Source organism: Vicugna pacos, chromosome X, assembly GCF_048564905.1.
Source record: "Vicugna pacos chromosome X, VicPac4, whole genome shotgun sequence".
Classification (NCBI taxonomy): Eukaryota; Metazoa; Chordata; class Mammalia; order Artiodactyla; family Camelidae; genus Vicugna; species Vicugna pacos.
This window is the reverse complement of record NC_133023.1, coordinates 16,696,232-16,714,993: the sequence shown is the minus strand read 5'-3', so window position 1 is coordinate 16,714,993 and position 18,762 is coordinate 16,696,232. Positions and strand designations below refer to the sequence as shown.

Genomic DNA, 18,762 nt, shown 5'->3' with positions numbered 1-18,762 from the left:
CGGTGCGGATGCAGGTTTCGCCCCTGCCCCCGCCTGGGTGCTCAGCGCCGGAGAACATGGCGGCTGTGCCTGGCCCCGCCCCTCTTCCCCTGAAAAGTTTCCGCGGGTTTTCAGAGATGGGGGTATGCACCCTTCCCCCAAAAGCACATCAACCTTGCTGTTTTATGGAGGGCCCAGGTTGTTCTGTCCTGTGCACCCACAGCCACGGCGCCCAGCCCCTTGCAGTCCCCCGGGGCTGCCTCCGTGCCGCCGCCCCCGTCCTCCGCCCGGCTTGTGCAGCCTGGCCCTGCCCGCCGCTGCCGGCCCGCGTCTCAGGCTGGGTGTCGGGGGGACGCTCTGTGCCCGTTTAACTTAGTTCTGTCAGACAAGGGCTGCTCTGTACAGATCCGAGCCTCGGAGGCTCCCCCTCCGTCCCGCTGGCCTCTCAGTTGGAGAGGGGAGACCCAGCGAGCGAGCGCCAGTCCTCCTTTGCCGCTCCCTCCCCGCGGGACCCGTCCCGCGCTGCTTTGCCTTTTGTTCTTTCTTTTTTCCTTTTCTCCTACCAGATTTTTGGCGTCTTTATCTTTTGAAGAGGGCGATGTTCTGTCGGAGTTCCGCAGGTGCTCTGGTTGGCTGAGTGGGTCTGTAGATGTGGGTCTTGGTGTATTTGTGGGAGACGGTGATTTACGAGCGTCCTTCTACTCCGCCATCTTGCCTCTTCTCTGTTTGGATTTTTTTTTTAATCGCTGCATAATGATCACTACAAACTTAGCTTCATAAAACAACAATTATTTTCTCTTCCTCCTCGTCGTCTCATAGTTATGGATGCTGATTGGGCTAAGCTAGGTGGTTCTTACTAGGAGTCCAGTGGTAGCTGGGGCTAAGTCCCTATAACAGGCATTCTCTGAGATGCCTGTCACCTAAACTGAAAGACTCAAACAGCTTAGGAATGGAACAGCCAGGACATCTCTATCTCTCTGTGCTCTCTCTAGCATGGTGGCTTCAGGTGAGCCATACTTCTTACATGGTTGCTCTGTGTGCCAAAGGTCTGAATCTAGAGAAAGAGAGCATGCCAGGTCAAGATTATACTGCCTGTCTGCTTTTTATAACCTAGCCTTGGTAGTCCTGTAGTATTACTGTGCCTATTCTCTACTGCTGCCATAGCAAATCATCACAGATTTAGTGGTTTAAACAACACAAAATTACTATTTCATGGCTTTGTAGGTCAGATGTCCAGGTATGGTATGCATGGCTGGTTCCTCTGCTCCTGGTCCTACCAGCAATGCATGCTGTTCCCAGTTCTCCAGATTCTCACCAACACATGTATTTTCTGTTATTTTATTATTATTATTCCTATTACTACTACTATTATTGCTATCCTCATGGGTGTGAAGTGGTACCCCACTGTAGTTTTGAGTTTCATTTCCCTAATGATTAATGATATTGAGCATCATTTAATATGCTGAATTGCCATCTGTATATCTCTGAACAAATGTCTATTCAAGCCCTGTGCCATTTTTTAATTGGGTTGTCTTTTTAATTGTTGAGACATAGGAGTTCTTTATATATTCTGGATACCATACTCTTAACAGATAAATACTTTGCATATATTTCTTTCACTCTGGGTTATCTTTTTACTTTCCTATTTTTCCAACTTTATTGTATTAACATAGAACACTGTATAAGTGTAAAGTGTACAATTTGATGATTTTATTTATTTATATACACACACATACACAGTGAGATGATTAACACAGTATATACTAGGTTAACACATCTCTCACGTCACATAGTTAGCATTTTTGTGTGTGTGGTAAGAACTTTTGAAATGTACTCTCTTAGCAACTTTCGGGTGTACAATAAAATATTGTTAACTATAATCATCATTCTGTACATTAGATCCCCAGAACTCATTCATTTTATAACTGGAAGTTTGGGCTGTTTGACCACCTTCACCCACTTCCTTTACCCATTCATCTCTTGATGGAAACACTTAAGTTGTTTTCATGTCTTGGCTAGTAAACAATACTGCAGTGAACATAGAGGTGCATATATCTCTTGAACATAGTGAAGAGATATGTTCCTTCTTTTCCTTATGATGTACACCCAGAAGTAAAAGTGCTGGATAGTATGGTAGTTCTATTTTTAAGTTTTCGAGGAATCTCCATACTGTCTTCCATAGGGACCACACCAATTGACAGTCCCACCAACAGTGCACAAGAGTTTCCTTTTCTCCATATCCTTATCAGTATTTGTTAACTCTTGTGTTTTTGATAATAACCATTTTAACAGATGTGAGGTGATAGCGCACTGTAGTTTTGATCTGCATTTCCCTGATGGTGATGGTGAGCACCTTACCATGTACCTGTTGGCCACTGAATATCTTCTTTGGGAGAGTGTCTATTCAGGCCTTTTGCCTATTTTTAATTGGATTATTTTTATTTTTGCTGTTGAATTGTATGTGTTCTTTATATATTTTAGATACTAGCTCCTTATCAGAAAGCTGGATTGCAAATTATTTTCTCCTACTTTGTAGGTTGCCTTCTCATTCTATTGATTGTTTCTTTTCATATGTTGCTTTTTAATTTGATGTAGTCCCACCTGGTTGTTTTTTTTTAATTTGTTGCTGTGCTTAAGGTATCATATCCAAAAAATCATTGCCAAGACCCATGTGAAGGAGCTTTTTTCCTATGTTTTCTTCCAGGAGTTGTATGGTTTCAGGCCTTACATTTAAGTCTTTAATCCACTTCAAGTTAATTTTTGTGCGTGGTGTAAGATAGGGGTGCAGTTTCATTCTTTTGCACATGGATATCCAGTTTTCCCAGTCCTACTTAGACTATCTTTTCCCCATTGTGTATTCTTGGTTCCCCTATCAAATATTAGTTGACCATACATGCATGGGTTTATTTATGGGCTGTCAATTCTGTTTCAGTGATCTTTGTGTCTGTTTTATGCCACTAGCATTCTGTTTTGATTACTATAGTTTTTCAAAATAGACTTTATTCTTTTAGAGCAGTTTCAGGTTCACAACAGAATTGAACAGAAAATACAGAGAGTTTGCACACAGCCCTCCCCACCCACACATACATACTCCCCTACCCTCAACATCCCTCATCAGTGTGGCAGATTTGGTACAATTGATGAACCAACATGGGCACATTATTATTAACCCAAGTCCATAGTTCACATTAGGGTTCACTCTTGATGTTGTACATTCTATGTGTTTGACAAATGCATATTGACACGTAGCCACCACTGTAGTATCATACAGAATAATTTCATTGCCCTAAAAATCCCTTGTGCTCCATCTGTTCATCCCTCCCTCCCTCCCTCCCTGTCCCCAAACCCCTGGAAACCATGATCTTTTTATTGTTTCTGTAGCTGTGCCTTTTCCAGAATGTCATTTGGTTGGAATCATACAGTTTGTAGCCTTTTCAGGCTGGCTTCTTTCATTTAGTAATATGTCTTTTAAGCTTCTTCCATGTCTTTCATGGCTTGATAGGTCATTTTTTTTTACTACACATATATTTTTTAATTTACATATATGTACTGTTCCTTGTTTCTAAGAACGTTTAGATCTTTAGCTTTTTAAACTTACATAGTTATCAAAGGAATAAAGACAAGCAGAAAATAAGAATTAACTCAAAAAGATACATACACCCTGCTGTTAACAGCAACATCATTTGTAATTGCCAAGATACTGAAGCATCCTAAGTGCACATCAATAGGTGAATAGATAATGAAGAGGCAGCATATATATACATACACATACACACACACATATATACATACACATATACATAATGGAATACAAGTCACCCATTAAAAAAGGAGGACATTTTGCCATTTGCAGCCCTTCATTCACTTTTTTTTTTTCACTTCAAAAACCAGAATTTTATAACTGGCAGAGACATTTTCCGTTACACCAAAAACAACAAAATACCTGGAAATAAACTTAACCAAGGAGGTTACCTATACTCTGAAAACCAAAATGACACAAAGAAATGGAAAGATTTCTTGTGCTCCTGGATTGGAAGAATCAATAGTGGCAAAATGGCCACACTACCCAAAGCAATCCACAGATCCAACGCAACCCCTATCAAAAAATACTCACAACACTCCTCACAGAACTAGAACAAACAATTCCAAAATGTATAAAGAATCACAAAAGACCCCTAACAGCCAAAGCAATCTTGTAGGTCTCTCTTTTTTCTTTTTCTTCTTCTCTTTTCGTATGGTTTGATGGCTAGAGAAGGTCATTTAACATTTGTTGTAAAGCTGGTTTGGTGGTGCTGAAATCTTTTAGTGTTTGTTTATCTGTGAAGGTTTTGATTTCTCCATCGAGTCTGAACGAGAGCCTTGCTGGATAGAGTATTCTTGGTTGTAAGTTTCCCCTTTGCATCACTTTGAATATATCCATGCCACTCCCTTCTGGCCTGTAGAGTTTCTGCTTGAAAATCTGCTGATTCTTATGGGAGTTCCCTTGTATGTTATTTGTTGCTTTTCTCTTGCTAATTTTAATATTGTCTCCTTATCCTTAATTGTTGTCAATTAATGAACCTCTTTGCGTTCATTCTGTGTGGTACTTTGTGTTTCCAGGACTTGGGTGACTGTTTCCTTTCCCAAGTTGGGGACATTTTTGATTATTATCTCCCGCAAAATTTTCTCAGGTCCTTTCTCTCTTCTCGTTCTGAGACCCCTGTAATGCGAGTATTAGAGCGCTTCAGGTTGTCCCAGAGTTCTCTTAAACTATCCTCATTCCTTTTTCTTTTTTCTTTTTTCTGTTCTGCAGTAGTGATTTCCACTGATCTGTCTTCTAGCTCACTGATCGTTCTTCTGCCTCATGTAGTCTATTCTAGGTTCCTTCTAGTGTATTGTTCATTTCAGTGATTTTATTCTTCAACTCTGGGTATTTATCTTTTCCAACTCTGTGGTAAAGACTTTGCTCTGTGCATCTATACTCCTCTTGAGTTCTCTGACCATCTTGGCCATCTTTACTTTAAACTCTTCCTCAGATAATTTACCTATCTCCTCATCACTTATTTGTTCTTCTGGGATTTTATCATGGGCCTTGGCCTGGGAGATGTTTGTGGACTCCTTCCACAGGCTTTGGGATTATTGTGTTCTTATTTCTGGTATCTGCCCCTTCTGGATGAAGCTGGACTAGAGGCTTATGCAGGTTTCCTGGCAGGAGGAGCAGTGCCTGCCCACTGCTAGGTAAAGTTTGGTCCTGGACCTCTGGTGGGTGGGTCTGTGTCTGGAGGCCTTTGTGGTTCAGGAGGTCTGCTGCTGGGTGGGGTTGTGTTCCCACCTTGGAGGTTGGCCTGAGGCTTCCCTACAGGCTGTTGGGTGCTAATGATGCAATCAAAATGTCAGCCTCTAGGAAAGCTCATGTAGATTAATACTGCCAGAATATCCACCACCAGCTTTTATGTCCCCTGGGTGAGCCACAGCCGTCCTCCATGTCCCCAGGAGATCCTCCAAATCTAGCAGGCAGGCCTGGCCCAGGTTCGTATGAAATCACTGCCTCTGCCCTTGGACCTGGTGCACGTGAGTTTCCGTGTACGCTTCTCAAGCGAATGGGACTCTCCGTTTCCCCCCGTCCCGTCAGGCTCCCAGAGCCAAGTCCCCCAGTCCTTCAAAACCAGATGTCCTGGGGTCTCCTTCTCTTCCCAATGCCAGGACCCGAGCTGGGGAGCCTGACGTGGGGCTTAGAGCTCTCACTCCTGTGGGAGGGCCTCTGCAACTTAACTAATCTTCAGGTGGTGGGTCACCCACCTTTGGGGGTATGTGGCCCAATTATGTCACCAGAGCACTCCTCCTACCGTCCTGCTGTGGTTCCCTCTTTATGTTTCCAGTTGCAGAAGATCTTTGCTAGGTTCCAGTCTTTTTTCCGATGGTTGTTTAGCAGTCAGTTGTGGTTTCGTTGTAGCCACGAGGAGAGGCGAGCTCATGGTCCTACCACTCTGCCATCTTGCCCGGAACTCCCTTAATTACTATAGATTTTGTAGTATCATTTTAAATCAGGACATATGATACCTCCAGCTTTGTTCTTATTTCTCAGGACTATGGCCATTCAGGGTCTTTTGTGGTTCCATATGAAATTTAGGACTTTTTTTCCTCTTTCTGTACAGTATGCCACTGGAATTTTGATAGGGATTGCATTAAGATGGCTTTGGGTAGTGTGGAAATTTTAACAATATTTTCTGATCTGTGAACACAGGATATCTTTCCACCTCTTTGTGCATTTTTCAGTTTCTTTATCAGTGTTTTACAGTTGTCAGTGGACAGATATTTCACCTCCATGGTTAAATTTATTCCCAAGTATTTTGTTGTTTTTCATGCTATTAGTCTTTTTCACGGTGATGCTCTCCTTTGAAGCAGAAAAGCTTCTAATTTTAATGAAGTCTAATTCGTCTGTTTTTCCTTTGTTCCTTGGGTTTTGGTGTCATATCTAAGAAATGGATACCTAATCCAAGGTTACAAGATTACTGTCTTCTAGGATTTTTGTAGTTTCAGCCCTTACATTTAAATCTTTGATCCATTTGAGTTAATTTTTATATGTGATGTGAAGTAGGGATCCAAGTTCATTCTTCTGCCTGTGGATATTCAGTTATTTCATATTGACTACAGTTTCTAAATGAAAAGACCATTCTTTCCCCCCATTGAATGTCTTGGTGCCCTTGTCAAAACTCACTTGTCCATAGATGTCTGAGTTTATTTCTGGGTTTCACTGATCTCTATCTATCCTTATGCCAGAACTACATACTGTCTTTATTATAGGTTTGTACTAACAGTGTAATTGGGAATTCTGAATGAGTCCATCAGCATTGTTCTTTCAAGATTGTTTTTAGCTCACCTCAGTCTGTAACATTTCCTTAAGAATTTCAGGATCAGTGTATCAGTGTCTGCAAAAAAAAAAAAATGGCAGTTAAGAGTTTTGATAGGTACTGAATCTGTAGGTCAATTTGGGGAGTACTGCCATCTGAACAATATTAAGGCTTCCATTCCATAAAATTAATAAAGCTTTTTTAAGCCATCAGTTTAAGGGCTGCTGCTGAACTGTTTTTTTAGGCCTCCAGAATCTTGATGAGAATCACAAGTTGGGGTCTTTTTTTTCCATAGCTACCTCTGGATCCTGTCTGTCACTGTGAATGTAGGATTTTATAATGGAATGGCTTCTTCATCAATGGAGTAACAGAAATTCTGATATATTGGTAGTCAGAATGCAAAACAGAATCATCACTACGAAGGGTATTTTGGCAGTACCTATGAAATTTGCAGGATACCATGGGAGAGTTCCTCCCATGAATCCAGGCCAGCAAGCTTGTTTTCTGTCTCCCTCTTCCTGTTCCTTTAACTGAGGAAGTAGTCTTTTGCGAGACCAACATTATGTATGTATGTTTCATTTCCAGCCGCCATGCTATCCAAGCCTACAGCCTTGTCGCCTGTCCCCAAGGTGGTGCTAAACACCAGCTTGCTAAGTTACTAAGACCAGCATTCATCCTGTCTTCATCTAGGGTACTCAGCCTCAGTTCAGGTACTTAGATCCTGGTTTTCAGTTTTCTTTTGGATTTTTTCCCCTTGAGAATTTCCCTAATTTCATAAAAGCTCAACTATCCACTTAAAAGGCTATCGCGGTCCCCTTTTGCAACATTTCTAAGTACTTTTTAACAGGATGATTTTTCTAGTTAACTAGTACAAGAAAATGCCTGAAGTATTTGTAAATGTAAACATATAGTAGATCAATAGACATAATTACAATACATAAATCTGATTGACAGACTTTATTTTCCCTATGTTATTTTTTAGTTGCTGTTTTTTTCCACCCCCAGTAAATTCTAATGAAGGCCTGTTGCCTGCCTAATAAGGAGGTCACTGAATTGACCATATATAATTTTTTCCTTGGGAGTAACTCTTGATAGGTATGTGCTTACTGCCACTTAAGAAATTGTTTTCCTCGCTGTTTTGTAGTTTATCTGTGCTTTTCTTCTCTTGCTCTCTCCCTTGGTGATTTGAAGGTTGTCTGTAGTGTTATGGTTAGATTTATTTCTCTTTTGTGTATGTATATTTACTATAGGCTTTTGCTATGTGGTTACTGTGAGGCTTAGATAAAGTATATTTATAGCAGCCTATTTTTAAGTTGGTAAGTTGGAACACATTTTTACTCTCCCCGTTTTGTGATGTCACAGTTTACATCTTTTTATCTTGCATATCCGTGAAGACATTACTTTGGTTATTGTTATTTTTTCTACTTTTGTTTTTTATCCTTCATACTAGATTTATAAGCTATTATTAGCCCATCACTGTTAAAACAGTGGAATATTCTGAATGTAAGTATATAATCCCTTTAATGGTGAAACTTTACTGTTACTAGTTAACACCCTTTTGTTACAGTTTAAAGAAGTACATTTCCTATAATAAAGCTGGTCTACGAGTGCTACATTTCTTCAGCTTTGTTTGTCTGGAAACCTCTTTATCTTTCAATTCTGAGGGACAACTTTGCTGGATAGAGTATTTTGGTTGGTAATTTTTTTTTTTCTGTTCCTACTTTGTAGGTTTGTAGGCCAGAAGGGAGTTTTGTGATAGCTTCAAAGTTTCTGGTAAAAAAAATCTGCTGATGCACCTAGGGGGTTCCTTTGGATGTAACAAGGTTTTCTCGTGATGTATGTTTGTTTTAAGATTAACTCTTGACAGTTTAATTAGACATAAACTTGGTTTCTTCGTGCGGTTCTCTTTTGATTACCGGCACGGGGGGCAGGAAAGATAAAGGTGCGTTTGGGGAAAGTAAGGTAGGTATAGAGAGGCTGTAGGTCAGGGTCAGAGTGTAGGCCTAGCATGCAGGAGGTCCTGGGTTTAATTCAGGAAGGGAGAGACGGGATTCAATACATCGTTCCCAGTATGGGAGAGAGGCTTACCCGTGCCCAAACCGGAGATCTCGTTTTCAACGTCTGTTGATTATCGTGATGTTGTGTGATGTCTTTCTCCCCTCCCCCACTCCCTAATTTATTTAAAGTACACCTCTTATAAACAGTACAGGGTTAGATCTGGCTTTTTTATACATTCTGATGTTCTCTGACTTATATTGGAGTGTACAGTCTATTGTAGGTCTGCTACTTTATTATGTATTGTCTATTTAGTACCTCTGGCTTGCTTTATTTTGTTCCCTGCTCTTGCTTTCTTTGGATTATTCCAGTATTTTTTAGAATTCCATTTCAGTGTATCTACTGGCATTTGTTGTGTCTTCCTCTAAGTATTACAATATACATCATTAAGGGGTCACAGTCCACTTAGAGGTGATACTGTACTACTTCATGTAAAATGTAGAAGTCTTACAATGATAAGGTCCATTTACCCCTCCCCGGGCTATTATACTTATCATATGGATCTATATACCTTATTTGTCTTCTTCCAGAAGACATTCGGGAGAGAGTTCTGGGCTGGCAATCTTGAGGACGGCCTGAACGTGATGGACACAACATCACCATCATCGCCATGGGGTAAGTAATGTGGCATAAAATACTTAGCCTGAATCTGATCATGCCTAGACAAGCAGGCAAATCCAAACTGAGAAACATTCTACAGAGCAACTGGCCTGACCTCTCCTAAAATGTCAGCGTCATGACAAATCGGAGCAGGCTATATGAAACTTAATCATTACTGAGATAAAATACACATAAAAAAATATATATATTCATTTATAAAGATGTTAACACATAGATAAACATGTTACTGAAAATAAAGCAAATGTGGCAAAATGTTACATTAATTGCAGTTCTGCCCTAAGTCTGAAATTATTCTACAATAAGAAGCCAAGGACCCTTTTAACATTGGGTAAGTTAAATAAGTACAATATAAAATATTCTTTACAGAGTGATTGGGTAGAAGTGAAGGAGTCAGAGATTAACTGTTAGGAAGTGTGTGCAACTCAGTGAGCTAAAAGATTAGACTGCTCATTTCTTTGTCTTTTTAAACAAAACTTAGGACACTGTCCCCTTTTAAAAATGTATACAAGACATGGGACAGAGAGACTTTACCAGTGATGAGTATTTCATGGTTACACAGATCACCCAATATGACTTCACTCATACTTCTCTTTAAAAAGTTATTGGGTGACAATGAATGTATGTATGTTCATGTATAACTGAAAAATTTTGCTCTACACTGGAATTTGATACAACATTGTAAAATGACTATACTAACTCAAAAAAAAAGTTTAAAAAGATATTGGGGTTACAAAAAGAATGCAACTCTACCGGAAAATGGTTCAGCAACCCCCAGCCTTATCACATGAGGATGCACACTGCATTTTTTACACACCTGTGTGCATCCTTCAAGAAGATGGTGGGTTCTTTTCCCTTCTTAAGTGCAGCTGGCTTGTACAGTTAGAAAAAACTCACCTTTGAATTCAGTCTTCTCAGAGAACAAACTTACTGACAACAGAGCCTATCCATTTTACTTTGGCAAGTTATCTCTTAGCCCAACTCAGACACTGGTAAAAGCACTTCTGTCCTTCTGCCATGATCCTCTGAGCTCCACAAATCATCCAGCCCACGGCCTGACGGGTACTTTAATTTGGGTGCTTTCATGGGCATGCCACCTTTTCGCCAGTCTTGACAGGCCTAAAGAATTAATGCTTCAAGGAATTCACCCGAAACTGGGATGGTGGATCCTTGGTTTAGCTTCGGTGCAGCCTATATGATCAATCACTATTCTTGCTATACTTACGTAAATAATAAGGCCAAGTTTATTGAAATGGGGCATATTCTGTAAACCAATTAGTGTTAACTTGAATTATCTCTGATAGAAGGAGGGGTGATGGTGGGATCCAATATCTAACTGAATGTGAACTTGATGTAAAGTTCAGAGAAATCACTGTAATAGCTTTTAGATAATCTCTGTGCCTTTTGCTGTGTGGGCCACTCAGAAAACTTACCTGAACACCTGATGACCCAAACTGCAAAGAATGCTTAACCCCCACATCTAGGTATCTTCTCTTCCCTGCTAGCTGCCCTCGGGACTCAGACTGGGTTTTCAGTGTGCACCAACCTTTCTTTTCCTTTTGTTTCCGTAGAAATGCCTTATTAAATACCTGATTGCTCATACCATATAGGCCTAACTTTGGGAGCCCACCTCCTGAAATGAGACATACTGTTTGTTTTAATCTTGACAATAGGTCAGTTCAGTCAGAGACTGGTCAGTGACATATGGAGCAATCTGTAAACTTAGCTTCTGGACTGTGAAACTGCCTGGGGAAATTTCAAAGGCAGAGCTGAAGGGGAGTAGAACCGGTCACCCTAAACTATGCCTCTTTGGCATAAGGACTATTTTAGGCCAACTGTGTTTTAGAAACAGCAGTCATAGGAAAAACTCTGAAAACCAAGCAGAAGTTACCTCTTTGTGAAAGAGAGAAACACATTTACAAGGGGAATCTTGTAACTGTCTCCTTCTCTGTACCAGGAAGAGGACGATGACTAAATCTCTCCTCAGTGGAGGCTGGCAGCAACTTGTATTTGCATAACAACTGGAACAAATGAAGATAACAAAATTAGACCTATGGGACAATTTCAAATAGGTAAGAATATGCTTAGAAAATAGTGTGACTAGACATATAACAAAATGTTAACAACATTTGCCTTTGGGTGGTATAGGATTATAGACATTTGTCCTTCTTGTACTCATTTTTAAAGTTACTGTATATAAATTTATTATTTTGTGATCAGGCAATATCTAGTAAATAATCTATACTCTCCCCTCTCTTATATACTGTAGGAATATGAAATATTTCTTTTTGATCTGACCCTTCTGCAATATGCAGAATTATGACATGAGAATAGTTCAACAAAGTCTGTCATATTTAGACTGCCCCACTGGTGAGCAGCGCCTCAGGACTACTTCAGTCTTCTGGCAGATCTCACCCCTGGACAGCACAGTGCTCTTCACTGAGCATTCCCTAGTGTCACTATCATTTCTAGAGGAACTTTGGTTCCAAACAAGAGCCCTCTTAACCCAGAGCTGGAATACCTTCTTTGAAGAAGTCTTGTACCTCACATTACCAGGTGTATACAGAAGAGGTATGTTTAATGCTCTCTAATGCCATGAGCCCCTTATTGGAAATCTGGGATCATATAGCCCATTGATAATTCTGTTACCACAAGTTCTGAAAAACAAAAAAAAATGCTTTTCAAAATCTTTCAAGCCATAGTCTTTCTAGTGGAAAACCAAGTGAAAGTTGATTTTTTTCTAAGACATCTTCATCATTTTCTTTCTTTGCTGCTTTCAAAACAGCATTTCTCTAGCACCCTTACATTTTCTAAAGGTTTCAAATGTCAAGCTGTTTTAAATCTTACAAAAGCGTTTCAGGGCTCTCCTGGGCTGATATGCAAATTACAGTTTCACTTTAGATATTCCGACTCTACAGTGGGCATCAGTATGCTACTTATGTGTGGAAAATGCATTTGTATTTTGTTCTACTTTTGGCCCAGGCGGGTATGAATGGGGGAGTCAGGTGGCATGGCCATGAATAGGACAGTTTCATTATGTTTTGAGATTCTTAAATAAATCTATTTGGAACATAAGCTAGAACCAGCCAAGTCTCTAGGGAAGTCCTGCAAAAAATGAAACCATTTTGCATCCAAACCTCAAAGACATAAATTCATGAAATTGAAAACTGAGTATCACTTTTAGCCCCTTAGGAAGCCGCAGTAAGAGATTAAAAAGGGAAATTATGGCCCTTCTCTATCACTGAGCAGTCAGAGATTACCTTTGCTCTTTGGATGATTTGAAGTGGGGGAGTGGCACACTGCAGATGATTGGATCACTTTTTGTAATCTCAAAATGTGGTTTCCTGTTGAGTTTACATAAATTGAATACACTCAGGGAAAAATGGTCTCTAACTGCACTATGTTTGTGTTACAATGTCTTGCTTACCACTGTATCACCTGTGACTAGCACAGGCCCTGGCATAAAGAAGGCCTTCAATAACTACTTGTGAAATAAATAAACTCTAGTTACTCTAGATTAAAAAAGAAGTTATCCTGAAGACACCAAAATGGAGATAATCAGAACTGCACTGGCACAAAACATGACAAGAGAATCACAAAGGAAACCAAGTCTAATATTCTATATAGAAAAGTCCTCACCTGGAATTGGAAAAGCTCCATGAATGGCACCAGCTGCTGGTAAACCATTTGACTCTTCTTAGTTCCCTCATTTAGAAAGTGAGAGTGTTCTGGGTGTAAAATGTTCTAATTCTTTCTGAGGTTCTTCCTCTAAACCTCTCAGCCTTCCCCTCTGGACCAATAGATAAGTGAAGTGGTTCTTTTGCCAGTTTCCTTGCCTAGGATCAAGCTACTCTGTGGGCCTTTCTAAAGATCACTTCTGTGTTCTATTTTAAGTGTCCTTCACATACAAGACTCTTGACCCATCTGAACTAGGTTATAATGCAAACCTCAAGTTCGCTGCACACTTTTCTGTCCTTATCTTAGCCTCTCTTCCATAGCAAGGAAACATCCTTGCAAGGCTGCTGCCCAAGGTGGAGCTCAAAGTCCACAGTGATACTTGGAATAAAGCCTTAGAGAATTTTAATTCATATCATTGGCCTTCCCGACCTGGTGTCTCGTAAAAACTCACAAACCTTGGACAAACTCAATCAACAACATAAACAAATCAACTATAACATATCCTTTAAGATGATTGCATCTTCTCAAACCCCAAGATCTAAATAGAAGACATTTTGGAAATCTCATAGAATAGACTAGTGGCAGAATAGACTAGTGGCCTCTCAAACTAAACTTAGGGTCTTTCATCTTATTTGTGACTAATCTAGTGCCTGACATTTACAGGTATATTGAATACATTTATTACCTTCCAGAGAGAAATACTTACTAGCATTCATCTGCTGTTTTTGTTTCCTTATCTGTGAGTTTTTCCCTTTCTCGTTTGCTTTCATAACTATCTTTGCCTCACACACGCATACAAATTTAGATACTGCATGAAAGAACTGTGACAACAACCATAAGAAATATAGCGACAGAGTAGACTATAGCACATGGAAATAGGAATTTTGTATGCATAAGAAATTATGTCTGATTCCAAAACTAATGGTGAGATTTGTTCAGAGATACGATGACATATGAAGAATGTAACAGAAAACAGCAACAAGATGATGAGTGGAATGAAATAACAATTGATCAGTATGTTTCTGGAATGGAATCTACCAAACAACTTACTTTCCTAGGTAATTAAATTTGTAGATTTTTAAAAGAATTCATATGTTATTTATCGTCACAAGCATTAACTATTACTCTGACTTCACAAATGACAAAATGAAAGAGTTGTTTGTCTAAGAGTAAAACTGAGATCTTCAAACTGAAACTTCCATCACCTTTTCAATATGCTCTGTAACATACTGTTAGCCAAAACTTAACCTAAACCACATTTGTTCTAAAGCATATTCATATACTTGATTCAGGAAGCAAGATAGCTAAACATAGTAAATCATTTTGATAATATAGAAACAAAACAGTGTGATCTGATTATGGCAGGGGAAAAAAGCCCAGGCGGTTACTGTTATACATGAGACTCATTTTAGTACAGATAGTAATTGCAAGGAACCATGGGGTGGAAAAAGGGTGCTGAGTTTTCAGTGCAAATGCCACCTCAAAGCATCAGAATGTTTCAACATCGTCAGAACATTATCCAACATAAATTTAAGCAATGTTCTCATAGGACAGTCTACCCAGGCAATAGAAATAAAAGCAAAAATAAACAAATGGGACCTAATTAAACTCAAAAGCTTTGGCACAGCAAAGGAAACCATAAGCAAAACAAAAAGACAACCTATGGAATGGGAGAAAACATTTCCAAAAGATGAGACTGACAAGGTCTTAATTTCCAGAATATATAAACAGCTCATACAACTTAACAAAAAAACCAACAACCCAATCCAAAAATGGGCAGAAGACCTAAACAAGCAATTCTCCAAGGAAGACATACAAATGGCCAATAGGCACATGAAAAAATGCTCACTATCACTAGTTATCAGAGAAATGCAAATCAAAACTACAATGAGGTATCCCCTCACACCAGTCAGAATGGCCATCATTTTAAAGTCCACAAATGACAAATGCTGGAGAGGATGTGGAGAAAAGGGAACCCTCCTACACTGCTGGTGGGAATGCAGGTTGATGCAGCTGTTATGGAAAACAGTGTGGAGATGCCTTAAAAAGCCACAAATAGACTTACCATATGATCCAGCAATCCCACTTCTGGGTGTATATCTGAAAGGAACTGTAATGTGAAAAGATACATGCACCCCAATGTTCACAGCAGCACTATTTACAATAGCCAAGACATGGAAGCAACCTAAAAGTCCATAGATAGATGACTGGATAAAGCAGCTGTGGTGAATTTATACAATGGAATACTACTCAGACATAAAAAAGAATAAAATGCCATTTGCAGTAACATGGATGGACCTGGACATAGTCATTCTAAGTGAAGTAAGCCAGAAAGAGAGAAAAATATCATATGATATCACTTATATGTGGAATCTAAAAAAAAAAAAAGGAAAAGAGGACACTAATGAACTCATCTATAAAACAGATACAGATTTGCAGACATACTAAACAAACTTATGGTTACTGGGGAAAGGGAGTGGGAAGGGATAAATTTGGGAGTTTGAGATTTACAAATGTTAACCACTATATATAAAAATAGATTAAAAAAATTTCTTCTGTATAGCACAGGGAACTATGTTCAATATCGTGTAGTAACCTTTAATGAAAAAGAATATGAAAATGAATATATGTATGTATATGCATGACTGGGACATTAAGCTGTACACCAGAAATTGATACATTATAACTGACTATATATATTTCAGTTTAAAAAAAAAGTTTCAACAACCTTTGTACACATTATAAGTAAAATTTTAAATCACATCAGGAATGCTTGTAACAAATTAAAGTGCATGATCAGAGTATCCATTTTGGAGGTTGGCACTAACATTGGCAAGACAGCTGTACCTTATTGCTTAAAATTACTCCTCAGTTTTCATTTAACCTAAGCAAAATACCTATATGCAAAGAAAAAGCATACACATTCAAATATTGAAATATTTTGAAAACCAAATCTCCCAACTAATTGGCGAACTTGGAAGATTCAGGGAAAATGAAAGCAGAGTGACAGTTCTAACAGTGGCTGAGTATTTGGACCATTAGTCTCTTTTATACCTGAGATCCTAAGAGTCAATGAATCACATCTAAGTATCACAATTCTCCTTACTAGTTATTTTGATGTCTTGCTAAATGACCTTCCATAACTACCCTTACTGAATAATGGCTACATACCTTGGGCTGGAATTCAGGGCCATTCAAAAACTACCTTTCAATCTCTTCCTTCACACACTATCAGTGATGTGGAAAATCACGTCTTAAGAGTTTAAGAAACAAATCTGATTTGCAGTATTTGCCAGTTTTCATGTTGTTAATACTCCCACTGTGACCAGTTTCAACCTACCAAGGATTTTCAACTGGCTTGCAAAAATCCCTGAATATTTAACAGTTGGCTCTATCTACCCTATACCAGTTGATTCAGCTCAGGCACACCACTGACTCACCCCATCTTCCAGTCAGATGAATTTATTGCAGCTCTACAAATATGCCTTTCGATTCCCTGTAACAAACTATGCCTCCATGTATGTTGGAGTGAATCCCATTTCATATCAAATTCCTAACTACTCTTAAGTTTCAACCTAAACACATCTCCTTCTTTCTAATATCACTGGGAGCTAATAAAACTTTACACATAATGATACTTTTTTTTTAAATCTGTATATTTTGCCATCTGTGTCAGGCAATGATACTTCTTAGATTCTTAGTTTGGGAATAACTGGCAAGTGGTTTTTCAGTGACATGTAAGGCAATGAATAAATAAGTAGAGTCCATAAGAGTGTATCTGAGGGTGATTTTGAGGCTTAAAATTAAAAATAATACATGCAAATTAAAATTAGTTTGAATATGCATTCACTCGAAAATAATCCTCAGAAGTCACACTCATGAAATAAATAGTTCAATACTATTAGTTTTGTCCTGGATCACTTGGGGTTCAAATACTCTCTCTACTACTTCCTGGCTGGTGATACTGGGCAAGTTATTTAATATCTCCAAGCCCCAGTTTGCTCATCTGTAAATTGGACATAATAATACCTATTCTCATTAAGTTAATGTGAGTATTGTGTAGAATAATATACGTAAAGCACGTAAAACAGTGCCTGGCACATACTCAGCATTCATTGCACACTTGTTAGTAATACTAAGTATAGTAATAACAATAGTGGAAAATAGTACCTATCACTGAAAAATAAATCTCAAACATTATAAATAAAATGAAATAAATGAATGTTAAATAGGAAAAGGGAGAAATAGGTGACTATTTACAGTAATCACAAACACAGAATTTGTTGCCCCCTAGGCCTTAAACTGAACCAAACACCAACTTTTAAAATCCTAGTAACTTAAAATCCTAGTATCCCCTCCTGTCCCACTTTTTCCTTACCAAATAAGTCCATCATTCTCCCCACAACCTGCTTCATAGGTCCCAGGTAGTGTCCCACTGTACAATGCCAAAGCCGTAATCATGTTTCCAATGTCCACTTGTTAGAAACAAATTTTAAGATCAGCTTGTTGAAACCACTTCTAAGCCTGCAGCATTTACTTATCTATGGTACACATGGCCCCGACTCACATTAGCCTCAACAGCTTCAATGAAGTGTCCCCCTCAAATGCTAGACAGATGAACCCTGAAGGACATGGAACTGCTGACATTTCATCTAAACATATGACATTTTAAAAGGATTCTGGGTTACCCGCTTATTCCACATTGGATAAATATGCTGCCTCCACTGTAAATCCTGATGGGTCAGAAGAAGATGAGTAAAAAGAAAACTCTTTGCTCATAAGTGAGAAAGAATAAGAAAATACCCAGACACTCTGATCTAAAGAGAGTGTGTCTGCCTTTTCAGTTCACTGTGGAGATTGCTGAAAATACTGAAGGAAGAAAGTTAACAACTGATTGTCCCTTAGCAGAGAGCTGAGAAAGCACTGAGAAATGTGAGGGCCTCTCTTTGGCAACACGTATAGGGGAAATTAGGTATGTGAGACAAACAGTTGGAGATTATACTCCTACTTGGAACTTTCACATGTTTCACATAAATAATTCCAAAAATGAGTATTTTTAATGCCCGTCTCAGAATGGCATCTAATCTTTCACAATAATACAGAATCTTGACAAACAGGAAGTATTTGATTGTATTGCAATCTCTCTCCATAGGAGTATCAACCAACTATCTTTTCAAAGAAGCCACTTGCTCAAGCTCACCAGCTACTCAGCAGCAACATGGAAACTGTCGCCAGGCCTCCTCAGGCTGCCGCCTCCTTAAGACACAAGAACAGTTAAGTTACACGCTGCCGTGTGACTCTACAACAAAATAAGAGATCTGATAACATGTAAGGTTAGGGTGCAGGTCGACGGCTACTCTGAGACTGCAGGTTCCAGTGCGCCAGCCTCTGGGAATGTTCCAGTAGTGACTTGCCCAAGATTGCAGTGAGTCACGAGATAGGTCAGGAAGGCAACTTCAAGCTCCTGCTGAGACTCCAGTGGAAGAAACTGAGTCAGCTGAGCAGGAACAGACAGCAACTCTGAGCATTTCAGAGCAGATCCCACGGATGAGCTGGCTTCATTTAAGTGGCCTGAGGAAATCTCAGATCACTGGCTAGAGTT

The 18,762-nt window shown here is 39.2% G+C and overlaps 1 long non-coding RNA gene across 1 annotated transcript in view; it reads left to right on the top strand.

Moving 5' to 3' along the window:
• The window catches only part of LOC140692056 (uncharacterized), a 73,757-nt gene that overhangs the window by 44,682 nt on the left and 10,313 nt on the right, over window positions 1-18,762 (top strand). Inside the window, exons 2-4 of the long non-coding RNA XR_012067637.1 lie at window positions 7,395-7,519; window positions 9,395-9,479; window positions 11,440-11,554. This is a non-coding gene — a long non-coding RNA (uncharacterized lncRNA). The remainder of the gene's footprint in view (window positions 1-7,394; window positions 7,520-9,394; window positions 9,480-11,439; window positions 11,555-18,762) is intronic.